Source organism: Sus scrofa, chromosome X (assembly GCF_054392235.1).
Source record: "Sus scrofa isolate SSC_HxYL_T2T_F1_AM1 chromosome X, Sscrofa_HxYL_maternal_Yorkshire_Landrace_v2.0, whole genome shotgun sequence".
NCBI lineage: Eukaryota > Metazoa > Chordata > Mammalia > Artiodactyla > Suidae > Sus > Sus scrofa.
In genome coordinates this window covers 104,613,424-104,625,893 of record NC_139401.1, presented here as the reverse complement: position 1 = coordinate 104,625,893, position 12,470 = coordinate 104,613,424, and the positions used below count along the sequence as shown (strand labels likewise).

At 38.7% G+C, this 12,470-nt stretch overlaps 1 long non-coding RNA gene across 2 annotated transcripts in view; it reads left to right on the top strand.

Annotated features, from left to right (window-relative positions):
• Nucleotides 1–12,470, top strand: part of LOC110257706 (uncharacterized) — a 91,164-nt gene that overhangs the window by 8,858 nt on the left and 69,836 nt on the right. The window contains exon 1 of one of the 2 annotated variants that reach the window (XR_002340611.2): nucleotides 2,388–4,106. The exons of the other annotated variant lie outside the window; for it this stretch is intronic. This is a non-coding gene — a long non-coding RNA (uncharacterized LOC110257706). Of the gene's footprint in view, nucleotides 1–2,387; nucleotides 4,107–12,470 lie in introns of those variants that run through there. 2 annotated transcript variants of the gene reach the window in all.

The following is a 12,470-nucleotide window of genomic DNA, read 5'->3' as shown; positions in this document are numbered from 1 at the left end:
ATCATTATGTAGTGTCCTTTGTCTCTTGTAACAATCTTTATTTTAAAGTCTATTTTGTCTTATATGAGTATTACTACTCCAAGTTTTTTTTGATATTCCTTCTCATGGAATACCTTTCTCCACCCCCTCACTTTCAATCTGTATGTGTCCCTAGATCTAAACTGAGCCTCTTGTAGACAGCATACATATGGCCTTGTTTTTGTATTTATTCAGCCAACCTATGTCTTTTGGGTGGAGTACTTTATCTACATTTAAGGTAATTATCAGTATGCATGTTTTTATTGCCCTTTTGTTAATTGTTTTGGATTTTTTTTTTTGTAGGTACTTTTTCTTTCTTTTCTCTTGTAATTTGATGACAATCTTTAATGTTGTGTTTGGTTTCCTTTTTCTTTTTTGTGTGTATATTTATGACAGATTTTTTGGTTTGTGGTTACCATGAGGTTTTGATATAGCAATGCATATATATATATGGTTATTTCAAGTTGCTTTGTGGTCACCATGAGATTTTGTTATAGCAGTGTGTATGTATGTGTGTGTATACATATATATATATATATATATTTTTTTTTTTAAGTTGCTAATCTCTTAATTTCAAATGCATTTCAAATATCCTGCATTTGTCTCTCCTCCTTTCACGATTACTGGTTTAGATGTTTTCTTTGTATGTATGATTTCAAAGCTTTATTGTACGTTTGCCTTTATCAGTGAGCTTTCCTAATTAATAAATTTCTTGTTTCTAGTTGTGGCCTTTTCTTTTCTGCCTGGAATTCTTTGAGCGTTTGTTGTAAAGTTGGTTTAGGGGTGCTGAATTCTTTTAGGTTTTGCTTGTCATGTAAAGCTTTTGATTTTGCCCTCAACTCTGAATGGAAGTCTTGCTGGGTAGAGTATTCTTGGTTGTAGGTTTTTTTCTTTCATCATCTTTTTTTTTTGGGGGGGGGGTCTTTTTAGTGCTGCACCTATGGCATATGGATGTTCCCAGGCTAGGGGTCAAATTGGAGCTGTACCACAGTCACAGCAAGGCCAGATCTGAGCCATGTCTGTGACCTACACCACATCTCGTGACAATGCCAGATCCTTAATGCACCGAGCAATGACAGGGATTGAACCCACATCCTCATGGATACTAGTTGGGTTCATTACTGATGAAAGAAAAAAAAAAACCTACAACCAAAATACTCTACCCAGCAAGGCTCCCATTCAGATTTGGGTTCATTACTGCTGAGCCACATCAGGAACTCCCCTTTCATCATCTTAAATATATCATGCCATTCATTTCTGGCTTGCAGAGTTTCTACTGAAAAAATCAGCTGATAATATTTTGGAGATTCTGTTGTATGTTATTTGTTAATTTTCCCTTGTTGCTTTAATATTTTCTTTTCATCTTTAATTTCTGTCAATTTGATTACAGTGTCTCAGTGTGTTCCTCCTTGGGTTAATCATCTATAGGACTCTTTGTGCTTCCTAGACCCAGGTGACTATTTCCTTTTCCATGTTAGGGGAGTTTTCAGCTATTATCTCTTCAACTATTTTCTCAAGCCCTTTCTGTCCCTCTTATCCTTTTGAGACCCCTATAATATGAATGTTGATGTATTTGTCATTGTCCCACTTCTTTTCATTCCTTTTTCTTTATTCTGTTCCATGACAGTGATTTTCACCATTCTTTATTCCAGCTCACTTATCTGTTCTTCTGCCTCATTTAATTTGCTATTAATTCCTTCTAGTGTTTGTTTTTGTGGGGTTTTTGTTTGTTTGTTTGTTTGTTTGGTATTTTTAGGGCTGGACCCTCAACATGTGGAAGTTCCCAGGCTAGGGGTCAAATTGGAGCTGTAGCTGCTGACCTACGCTACAGCCACAGCAACTTGGGATCCAAGCCACTTCTGTGACCTACACCATAGCTCACAGCAACACCAGATCCTCAACCCACTGATTGAGGCCAGGGATTGAACCTGTATCCTCATGGATCCTAGCCAGGCTCGTTATCCCTTAGCCACGATGGGAACTCCCCTTCTAGTGCATTTTTATTTCCAGTATTGTATTCTTTAAATCTGTTTAGTTGTTATTTATATTTTCTAACTCTTTGTTAAAACTTCTTGTAGCTTCTTGCTCTCTGCATCCATTCTTTTCTCGAGTTCCTGGATCATCTTTATGATCATTACTCTAAACTCTTTCTTGGGTAGACTGCCTATCTCCATGTTACTTAGTTATTCTTCTGGGGTTTTGTCTTGTTGCTTTGTCCAGAACATATTCCTCTGTTATCTCATTTAATCTGAGTTTCTATTTGTATTTCTATGTATGTGGAAGGTTAGTTATGTTTCTCAACCTTGGAGAAGTGGCCCTCTGGAGGGGATGTCCTATGTGTCACAGTAGCACTTGTTGTCCAGGGGCCAGGGATGATCTGGTCCCAGTGTAGGTTCTGACCTACATTTGCGGACTCAGTTCCTCAGGATCTTAGTTTTCTTACTTCTGGTGTCTTTTTCCTAATTGGTGAGGCTGGTCTAGGGGCTTGTGCAGGCTTGCTGGTAGGAGGGGCTGGTGCCTTCCTACTGGTGGGTGAGCTGGATCTTGGCCCTTTGGTGGGCAGGACCATGTCAGTGGGTATGTCTAGAGGGAGGTGGCTGTGGGTTCAGGAGGTCTTTAGGGAGTCTGTCTCCTGATGGATGGGGCTGTATTCCTTCCCTGTTGTTTGTTTGGCCTGAGGCATCCCCACACTGCAGCCTACAGCCTGTTGGATGGGGATAGGCCTTGGTCCCATAATGGCAGCCTTCAGGACAGTTTATGCTGATGATTACTCCCCAGTATGTCTGCCACCAGCTTTTATATCCCAAGAGAGAGCCACTGCTGCCCCCTATCTCCCCAGGAGACTATCCAAGACCATTGATTATCGATTTATTTTCTTCTTTCCCTAGCTGAGTGTTTTTTACTGAGAGAAAGGGAAATTCAACTGTTGGATGGTAAGTATAAGCTATGGTGGGGCACCAGATTGGGTATTTCTGAATATTTAGGAGGTAGTGTGTATATCTTATACATGTGAATGGAGTGATATAAAGAGGAATTAGTATACCTTGACTGTACATTTTGTTTGCTGAGTGACTTTGAAAAAAATACTTCACTTCTTAACAAACTAATGAATATAAAGATACTGGTGACTGATGGTAGCTTAAAGTATAACTTCACTAACAGCTTCATCCAACTACACAAAAGTAGAAATCAGTAGTTCTAATCTATAAATCTTCCTAGGTATTCAGGCAGGGCACCTGCTGCACAGCAGGGCACAGGAATTGCTTGTCCCCATGGAAACCTTGGACCAGAGTGTCAAGAAATAAGGCAACTATCCTTGTTTTTATATTACAATGATAACAATATGAGCTGGGCAATTAAATCATTTGTATTATATAAGAGTAATAGGGACTATTGGTTTTTATATGCTCATGATATTTTGAGGTGATGCTACACATATTAGATCTAGACCATTGCTGTCCCTTCTAATCCATAAATACATGTTTACTTCATGAGAGGTAAGGCCATCTTGCCAAACGTCTCTTTCCTACCAGAACATCAAAACCTTTGAAATCCTTATCCTTATTTCTTTTCTTCAAGATGAAAGCCTCATTAAAGAGACACGTGTTTTCATTGTGTTAACACATTTTGTTCTCTGGAAGGAGTAACACAATAGCCAGCAGTATGTTGATAGGTATCAATTTATCTGATAAATTACCTAGTATTAGATATTATCACATAGCAGAGAGAAGGGTCATGTTGGAATAAAACAAAGCAAAATTTTTTTAGAATCACACACATGCACAAGTATGAGAGTTTAAAGACTTTTTAGCAATTCAGTTCCAGCCCAATACTTATATATTACAGGTGGGAAAGCTGAGACTCTGGAATTATAAATAAATAAGTCCAAGTTCACCTAGTCAGGGAAAGAAAGGAACTAGACTCAGATTTCTGAATTCCTATTCCATTATTCTTTATATTACTTCAAGCTCTTTTTATTTATTTCAGAGCGATAGAGAAAGTTTGAGACACCATTCGACACTACTTGGGATCATAGGCAGCCAGAAAGCAGTGTGAGGACACTGAGTGTCTGAGAGTTATAGATGGAGGTAAGGGGGACATAAAAATGAGAAATGGAAGATCATATAAATTGCAAATCAAGTCTCAATCCTTGGGATAACCCTATCTATCTAGGCTTGCTATAAGAATGTACTTGGCTGGTTCTTCAAAAGCCTAATAAAAGCAAATACTTAACGTTATTCTTCCTTTGCTATGGCCTTGAAATGTGGTTTCTCTCCATGATTTAGTGTTCAATTATAAAATTTGCTTCAGATAATAAAGCAAATTCCAGGTCTGTTTGTTCACTAAGTTGTTGTTCCCTGATACCAGGCATTGTTATAATATGTAACTACTGACTGCTGTTTGTGTGTATTTGGCATAAAGATTCAGAGTCCCCGTAAAACTGACTATATCAGGCTATTCTGTGTATTGCTAAAACAACCCTGTGATAACAATGATGGTGGTGCTGCTGGGCACTGTTGGGGCTTTTTATGAATTTCACTCTATGTTTGTAAACATATCTCTACTTTTTCTTACAACAAACCTATAAGGTATGTAGGATTGATTATAATGAGATGAAAACACACAAAAAACAATTAAAACCTTGGCTGGGATTTTTGTATTCCCAAATACTAGTTAGCCCTACACCAGTGCTATGGTATCTCCTTGAGAGAGCAGAGAAGACACTTTGTGTGAAGGCGAGCTATATATTAGTAAATTAGGCTTTGTGCATCCCTAGCACCAAGCTGGGCTGGTACAATTTATTCATTCCCTTTGTCAACAACATTTAATTAGTGCCTTCAATGTGTTAATTTCTGGGGATACAAAGTGACCAAAAATAACCAGGACCTTACTCAGTGGAGTTTGCAGTCTAATGAGAGAAACCTAAATAATTGAAGAAATAAGTTATAGATTATGATGAGCATTTTGGAGGAAACAGTGTGCTATGAAATTGTGTATGTGGTTGATTGTGTTTAGCAGTAATTTTTAAATTTAATTTTATTGGAGTATAGTTGATTTACAATGTTGTGTTTACTAGTATTTTGAATAGAGTGCTCAGGAAAGGTCTCTCTGATGAAATTTGAAAAATGAAAAGGAGTGAGCAATGGAAAGAATGGCAGGGAAAAGGTACTAAGCAGTGAGAATAGCAAATATACGGCACAAATTAATCTTTCCACAGAAAAGAAACTCATGGACTTGGAGAACAGACTTGTGGTTGCCAAGGTGGAGGGGGAAGGAGTGAGATGGACTGGGAGTCTGGGGTTAATGGATGCAAACTATTGCATTTGGAGTGGATAAGAAATGAGATCCTGCTGTATAGCACAGGGAATTATATCTAGTCACTTATGATGGAACATGATGAAGGATAATGTGAGAAAAAAAAAATATATATATATATATGGTATGTGTGTGTATGACTGGGTCGCTTTGCTGTACAGTAGAAATTGACAGAACACTGTAAACCAATTAAATGGAAAAAATAAAAATCATAAAAAATAAAAATATGTTTAAAAGTTAAAAAAAAAAAACAAAGTACCTGGAATAGGGAAATGCTGGTATTTTGGAACCAAAATGACATCAACCTTGTTGCTATGTCATTCATATGTTTGGACATTCTTCTAAGAACAACCATTTTGAGGAGTTCCTATTGTGGCTCAACAGGTTAAGGACCCAACGTAGTCTCTGTGAGGCTGTGGGTTCGATCCCTGGCCTTGCTCAGTGGGTTAAGGATCCCGTTTTGCCTCAAGCTGTGGCATAGGTCACAGATGAGGCTAGGATAGGTATTGCCAGTGGCTGTGGAGTAGGCTGGCATCTGCAGCTCTGATTCGAGCCCTAGCCTGGGAAATTCCATGTGCCACAGGTGTGGCTGTAAAAAGAAGAAAAACAAAAAGAACAGCCATTTTGAAATAGTGATAGATTCACGGAAAGTTGCAAAATGATGTGCCAAGAGGTCCCATGAATTCTTCATCCAGTTTCCTTCAGTGGTAACATCCTGTATACCCATTGTACAATTATAAAACCAGAAAGCCAATATTGGTATAATCTACATAGCTTATTTCAGCAGTTTGACATGTACTTGTGTGTGTGTGTGTATGCGTGTAGTTCTATGCAATTTTATCAACATTCAGAACTGTTTTATCACCACAAAAATCCACTGTGTTATCCATTTTTAGCCACATCCTTCTCTCCTCTGTTCATCCCCTCAAATCCTCATACGCTGGTGAACCACTGACCTATTCTCCATCTGCATAATTTTCTCATTTTGAGAATGTTACATAAGTAGAATCACATCATATATAACATTTTGGGATTGTCTTTTTCCACTCAGCATAATTTCTTTGAGATCATCCAGGCTATATATATAAATAATTTGTTCTTTTTTTTATTGCTGAGTAGAATTCCATAGTGTGGATATACTACAGATTTTTTTTTTTAGGGTTGCACCTGAGACATATGGAGGTTCCCAGGCTGGTGGTTGAATCAGAATTGCAGCTGCTGGCTTACGCCACAGCCACAGCAATGCCAGATCCAAGCCGCATCTCCAGCCTATACCACAGCTCGCGGCAAGTCTGGATCCTTAACCCATTGAGTGAGGCCAGGGATCGAACCTGCATCCTCATGGTTACTAGTCAGATTGGTTTCTGCTGAGCCACAATGGGAACTCCCTACAGTTGTTTTATTGACTTACCCATTGAAGGGTATTTGGGATAATTCCAGTCTTCAGTTATTATGAATAAAGATGCTATGAATATTCATATATAATTTTTTATATGAACATAAGTTTTCATTTTTCTGTAATTAATGTTCAAGAGTGCAATTGCTGGATCATACACTAAATACATGTTTAGTTTTATAATAAACTACCAAACTTTTCTGGAGTGCCCATACTGTTTTTCATTCCTACCAGTAATGTATGAGCATTATGGTTTCTCTGTACCCTCTCCAGAATTTGGTGTTATCACTATTTTTTATTTTAGCCATTTTGATAAGTATGTAGTGCTATATCACTGTGGTTTCAATTTACATCTCCCTAATAACAGTGACATTGAACATTTTTTCATGTGCTTCCTGGCCATCTTTATAACCTCTTTGGTGGAATGTCTCTTTACATCTTTTGCCTATTTTCTAACTTGGTTGTTTTCTTACTGCTGTGTCTTGATAGTTCTTTGTACAGTTGACCCTTGAACACCACAAGTTTGAACTGTGCAAATCCATTTATATATGGATTTTTTTAATAGTAAATACATTTGTATTTGGTTGAATCTGTGGATACAGAACTGTGGATATGGAGGAACCATGGATATGGAGGGTGAACTATAAGTTATGGGCAGATTTACAACTGGGCAGAGATTTGGTGCCCCAAACCTCCACATTGTTCAAGGATCAACTGTATATTCTAGACATGATAACTTTTTTTGGATGTGGAGTTTGCAAATATTTTCTCCCAGTCTGTAGCTTGTCTTTTCTTTTTTTTTTTTTTTTTTTTTTTTTTGTCTTTTTGCCATTTCTTGGGCCGCTCCTGCGGCACATGGGAGGTTCCCAGGCTAGGGGTTGAATCGGAGCTGCAGCCACCAGCCTACGCCAGAGCCACAGCAACGCAGGATCCGAGCCGCATCTGCAACCTACACCACAGCTCACGGCAACGCCGGATCCCCAACCCACTGAGCAAGGCCAGGGATCAAACCCGCAACCTCATGGTTCCTAGTTGGATTCGCCAACCACTGCGCCACGATGGGAACTCCCTGTAGCTTGTCTTTTCATCTCCTTCACAGGGTCTTTCTCAGAGAAGAATATTTTGGTTTAATTTTAATGAGATACAATTTATCAATTTTTCCTTTTATGGATTGTGCATGTGGCATCATGTCTCAGAATGTCTTACCAAACTCTTAGTGCTGAATATTTTCTCTTATTTTGCCTTCTAAAAGTTTTACAGTTTTGCATTTAAATCTATGATACACTTTAAGTTAACTTTTGATTAAGACGTGAGGTTTAGTTGAGGTTCATTATTTTTTTTAATTAATATTTTGGGTGGTGGTTAAGCAAATTGTGTCTCCTTTCAAACAAGGTATTGGTTGTATGGAGAACATTCCAGAATGGAATAATTTGAATGTTATGTCCTCTTCATACAGATAGCTTCAATCTTTTGTAGAAGGCTTTGAAATATTCTGGGCCTTGGCCATCTTAACCAGTACTCATTTTCAGAGTTAAACATGTGAGGGAGTCAGGAGAGTGGGCTGAATGATTGAAGTTCTTCTTAGAAACTTCTAGATAACATAGCAATTAATAAGGAAATTGGGACAAAATAAAGTTAAATGATTTGGAAAGTTTACCTAGTAAGTCACTTGTGAAGGAGAATAGAAGCCAGTGCTCAAATGTAAAGCCATATCCAATATACTACCCTAGAGTAAATGAATAGGTACTCAGTAAATGTTCTTGGAGTGGCCAAAAAGAGTAAAAACCTTGGTCTATAAAGGAAGACATAGTGGCATGAATGAAATGTTTTCTCATTTCCTCTCTTCACTAAGCAAAAAATTAGCTTATGCTATTTTCTATCATTTAAGGAATATAAAAAATTCTTATAGTTTTTTTAAAAATGTCTTATATTAAACAATTTCTTGAGCTACTAATTTCAAAGGAGCTTGAACTGCAACCCAACTTTACTGGATGCAATTAGAATTTTAAAATAATGAAGTCAAAAAAAATTTAAGGTGAAACACTGCTTAAAACATGAAACTAGCTAAGAAAGAAGAGCTGAAGCACATATTTGTATTTTTTTGTGCTAAATTAAAAGATGTCTGCAAGCTATTTTCATTATCAGTTTGAAAAGTGACTTTCCAGAGCAAGAATTGTTCTACTACTTAACGCAACTTCAATGTTTAAAAAACAGAAAATGTCACTGGAAAATTGCATGTTGCTAAGGTATGTGTTATCCTGTCTGAGGTTGGTTAGTTCAGCTATTGAGAACATGGTATGGAAGTTCCCTTGGTGGCTCAGCAGTTAAAGAACCTGACTAGGACCCATGAGCATGCAGGTTCTATCCTTGGCCTCACTCAGTGGGTTAGGGATCCGGCGTTGCCATGAGCTGTAGTGTAGGTTGCAGATGCAGCTCAGATCTTGCGTTGCTACACCTGTGGCAAAAGGCACAGGCCATATTCTTATATGGGCCAATGCTACGGACTAAAATGTTTACGTCCCAAAATTCATACATTGAAACCCTAATCCACAATGTGATGGTATTAGGAGGTGGGGGCCTTTGGGAGATAATTAGATCATGAAGGTGGAGCCCTCATGATAGGATTAGTGCCCTTATAAAGAGAGATGTGAGAGAGCTTGCCTCTTTTCTCTGCCATGCCAGACTATAACAACAAGAAGGTCATCTGTGTCATTAATTATTAGAGAAATGCAAATCAAAGCCACTGTGAGGTACCACCTTACACTGGGAAGAATGGCCATCATCATAAAGTCTATAAACAATAAATGCTGGAGAGGTTGTAGAGAAAAGGGAACCCTATCACACTGTTGGTGGGAATGTAATTTGAAGCAACCATTGTGGAAAACAGTATGGAGATTCCTCAGAAAACTAAAAATAGAATTACCATTTGATCCAGCAATCCCACTCCTGGGCATCTATCCAGAGAAAACCATGACGCACAAAGACACATGTACTCCGATGTTCATTGCAGCACTATTTTCAATAGCCAAGACATGGAAACAACCTAAATGTCCATTGACAGAGGAGTGGATCAAGATGTGGTACCTATACACAATGGAATATTACTCAGCCATTAAAAGGAAAATTTTATTCCTTTTATTTCTTATAATGGCATTTGCAGCAACATGGATGGACCTAGAAATTATGCTAAGTAAAGTCAGTCAGACAAGACACCAACATCATATGCTATCATTTACATGTGGAGTCTAAAAAAAAGGACACAATGAACTTCTTTGCAGAAGAGATACTGACTCACGGACTTTGAAAAACTTATGGTTTCCAAAGGAGACAGGTTGGGGGGTAGGGGGATGTGCTGGGGGTTTGGGATGGAAATGCTATAAAATTGGGTTGTGATGATCATAGTACAACTATAAATGTAATAAAATTCATTGAGTAATTAAAAAAAAAGAAGGCCATCTGCAAATCAGGAAGCGTGCCCTATCAGACACCAGATATGCTGGTGCTTTGATCTTGGACCTCTCAGCCTCCAGAAATGTGAGAAATAAGTATTTGCTATTTAAGCCACAGTCTGTGGTAATTTTGGTCTGCTGGATGTTAGTAAATGTTCCGTGGAAAAAGGATTTGGGGATCAAATGGGGAAATTCTGGGTTAAGCAAACTTAAATCTTTTGTTTTTTTAACTTCAGGATTTGGCAGAGCCTTTATTATACTACATGTGGTGGCTCTCAGATAGTAGTATTCAGCATTTTCCAAATTGTTTGATTGGAGAATCACTTTTAAAAAAATAGCTATTTTTTATCCAGATTAATTTAGATGTAATTAACATACAACACCATGCACATTTAAGGTATGCAACTGTACAGTGTGTTGATTTGACACACATATTTTTACAAAATGATGGCACACCATAGCCTAGCTAATATCTCCATCACACCACATAATTACCACTTCTTTGTTGTGGTAAGAACATTGAAGATCTCAGCAATTTTAATGTATATTATGTAGCAATATATATTAATTATAATCACTATGCTGTACATTGGATCCTCAGAACCTATTCATACTTATAACTGGAAGTTTGTACCCTTTGACCAATATTTTTATTTATTTATTTATTTATTTTGTCTTTTCTAGGGCTGCACCCACGGCATATGGAAGTGCCCAGGCTAGGGGTCTAATTGGAGCTGTAGCCGCCAGCCTACACCAGAGCCACAGTAACGTGGGATCTGAGCCTGGTCTGCAACCTACACCACAGCTCACGGCGACACCGGATCCCTAACCCACTGAGCAAGGCCAGGGATCGAACCTGCAAGCTCATGGTTCCTAGTTGGGTTCGTTAACCACTGCGCCACAACGGGAACTCCTGACCAATATTTTTCTATTTCTCACACCCCTCAGCCCCTGGCAACCACCATTTTACTCTGTTTCTATGAAATTGGCCTTTTTAGATCCCACGTATAAGTAGTAGACCACCAAAATTTATATCTCCTAAAAGAGTATTTTGGGGACAAAATGGTTTGAGCTATGTTAATGTTTCCAAAGACCTGCCCACCTGAAAAGTAAGGTAATGATAATCAACACTGAGGACTAGAGTATCACGCAGGATGCGATAGTAAGGGAGGAGACTTGTGTTTCTTGGGCACACAGAGGTTTAGATTTGTTTACTACCTGCTTAACCAAAATCTGTGGTTCAATCTAATGCTGAAAAGAAACCAATTGTCGGAGTCTCCACCATGGCGCAACAGGATTGGTGGCATCTCTGGAGCACTGGGATACAGGTTTAATCCCCAGCCTGGAACAGTGGGTTAAGAATCTGGCATTGGCGTAGCTGCAGCCTGGATCTGACCCCTGGCCAGGGAAATCCATATTCTGTGAGGTGGCCAAAAAAGAAAAAAATTTAAAAAAAAGAGAAAGAAACAAATTGTCCTTCAGAGTCCTTAAAGATGGAAACACATTTTTTTTTTTAGAAGTAAAACAACAGGCATGATACATTAAGACAGTAAAAATAGCCTGCTAATGGTGGAGTACATACCTGTTTCAAGTACCGCAGAGTCAACAGCTGACAGTGCAATGGAAAGAGTGAGATAGATAGATTCCCTAGCAAGTCTTCCTCTTCTTTCCCTATCTTTGCCATGTAGTCAGGCCCTACAGTTCTGTTCTGAACACTCTCCTCTTCGCTTTCCCTTCCTTTCCTTCCTTTCTTCTCCATTTTCTCCTTGTATAACCTCATCCATTCTCTTGGCCTTGGGTACCACCTCTCATTTCTGTGTCTTCAGCCCAGAGGTGTAACCTGAGCCCCAGATGTGCATCTCAACTCAGATATCTCATCATTACCCCAAACATAGCCTCTCTAAAGTCTAACTTCTCCCTCACTCCCACTTCAAACCCATTGCTTCTACTTCTGCTTGGAGCTGTGTGAAAAGGATGTTCACAGGCAGAAGATGGGATGGGTTGGTGCTGAGAACAAACGGTCTGAATGATAGTGTGAAAGCAGTCACCTCCAGGCCCCCTTCTAGATGCTGGTTTTAAAAAGAAAAGTGAAAAATCAATAGTTTCTAACCAGGGATGGCCCAGGGTCAGAGATCCTATGACTTCCTGTTTTAGGGGAGTGGTTAGAGAGAAAAGGGGTAAAAGGGGAGAAATCTGGCTGAGATAAAGACATATTTTTTTTTCTCAATAAATGTGTACTTTGGGTAAGAGGGAGCTCAAGAACTCACACCCTCTATTATACAGCAATGAAA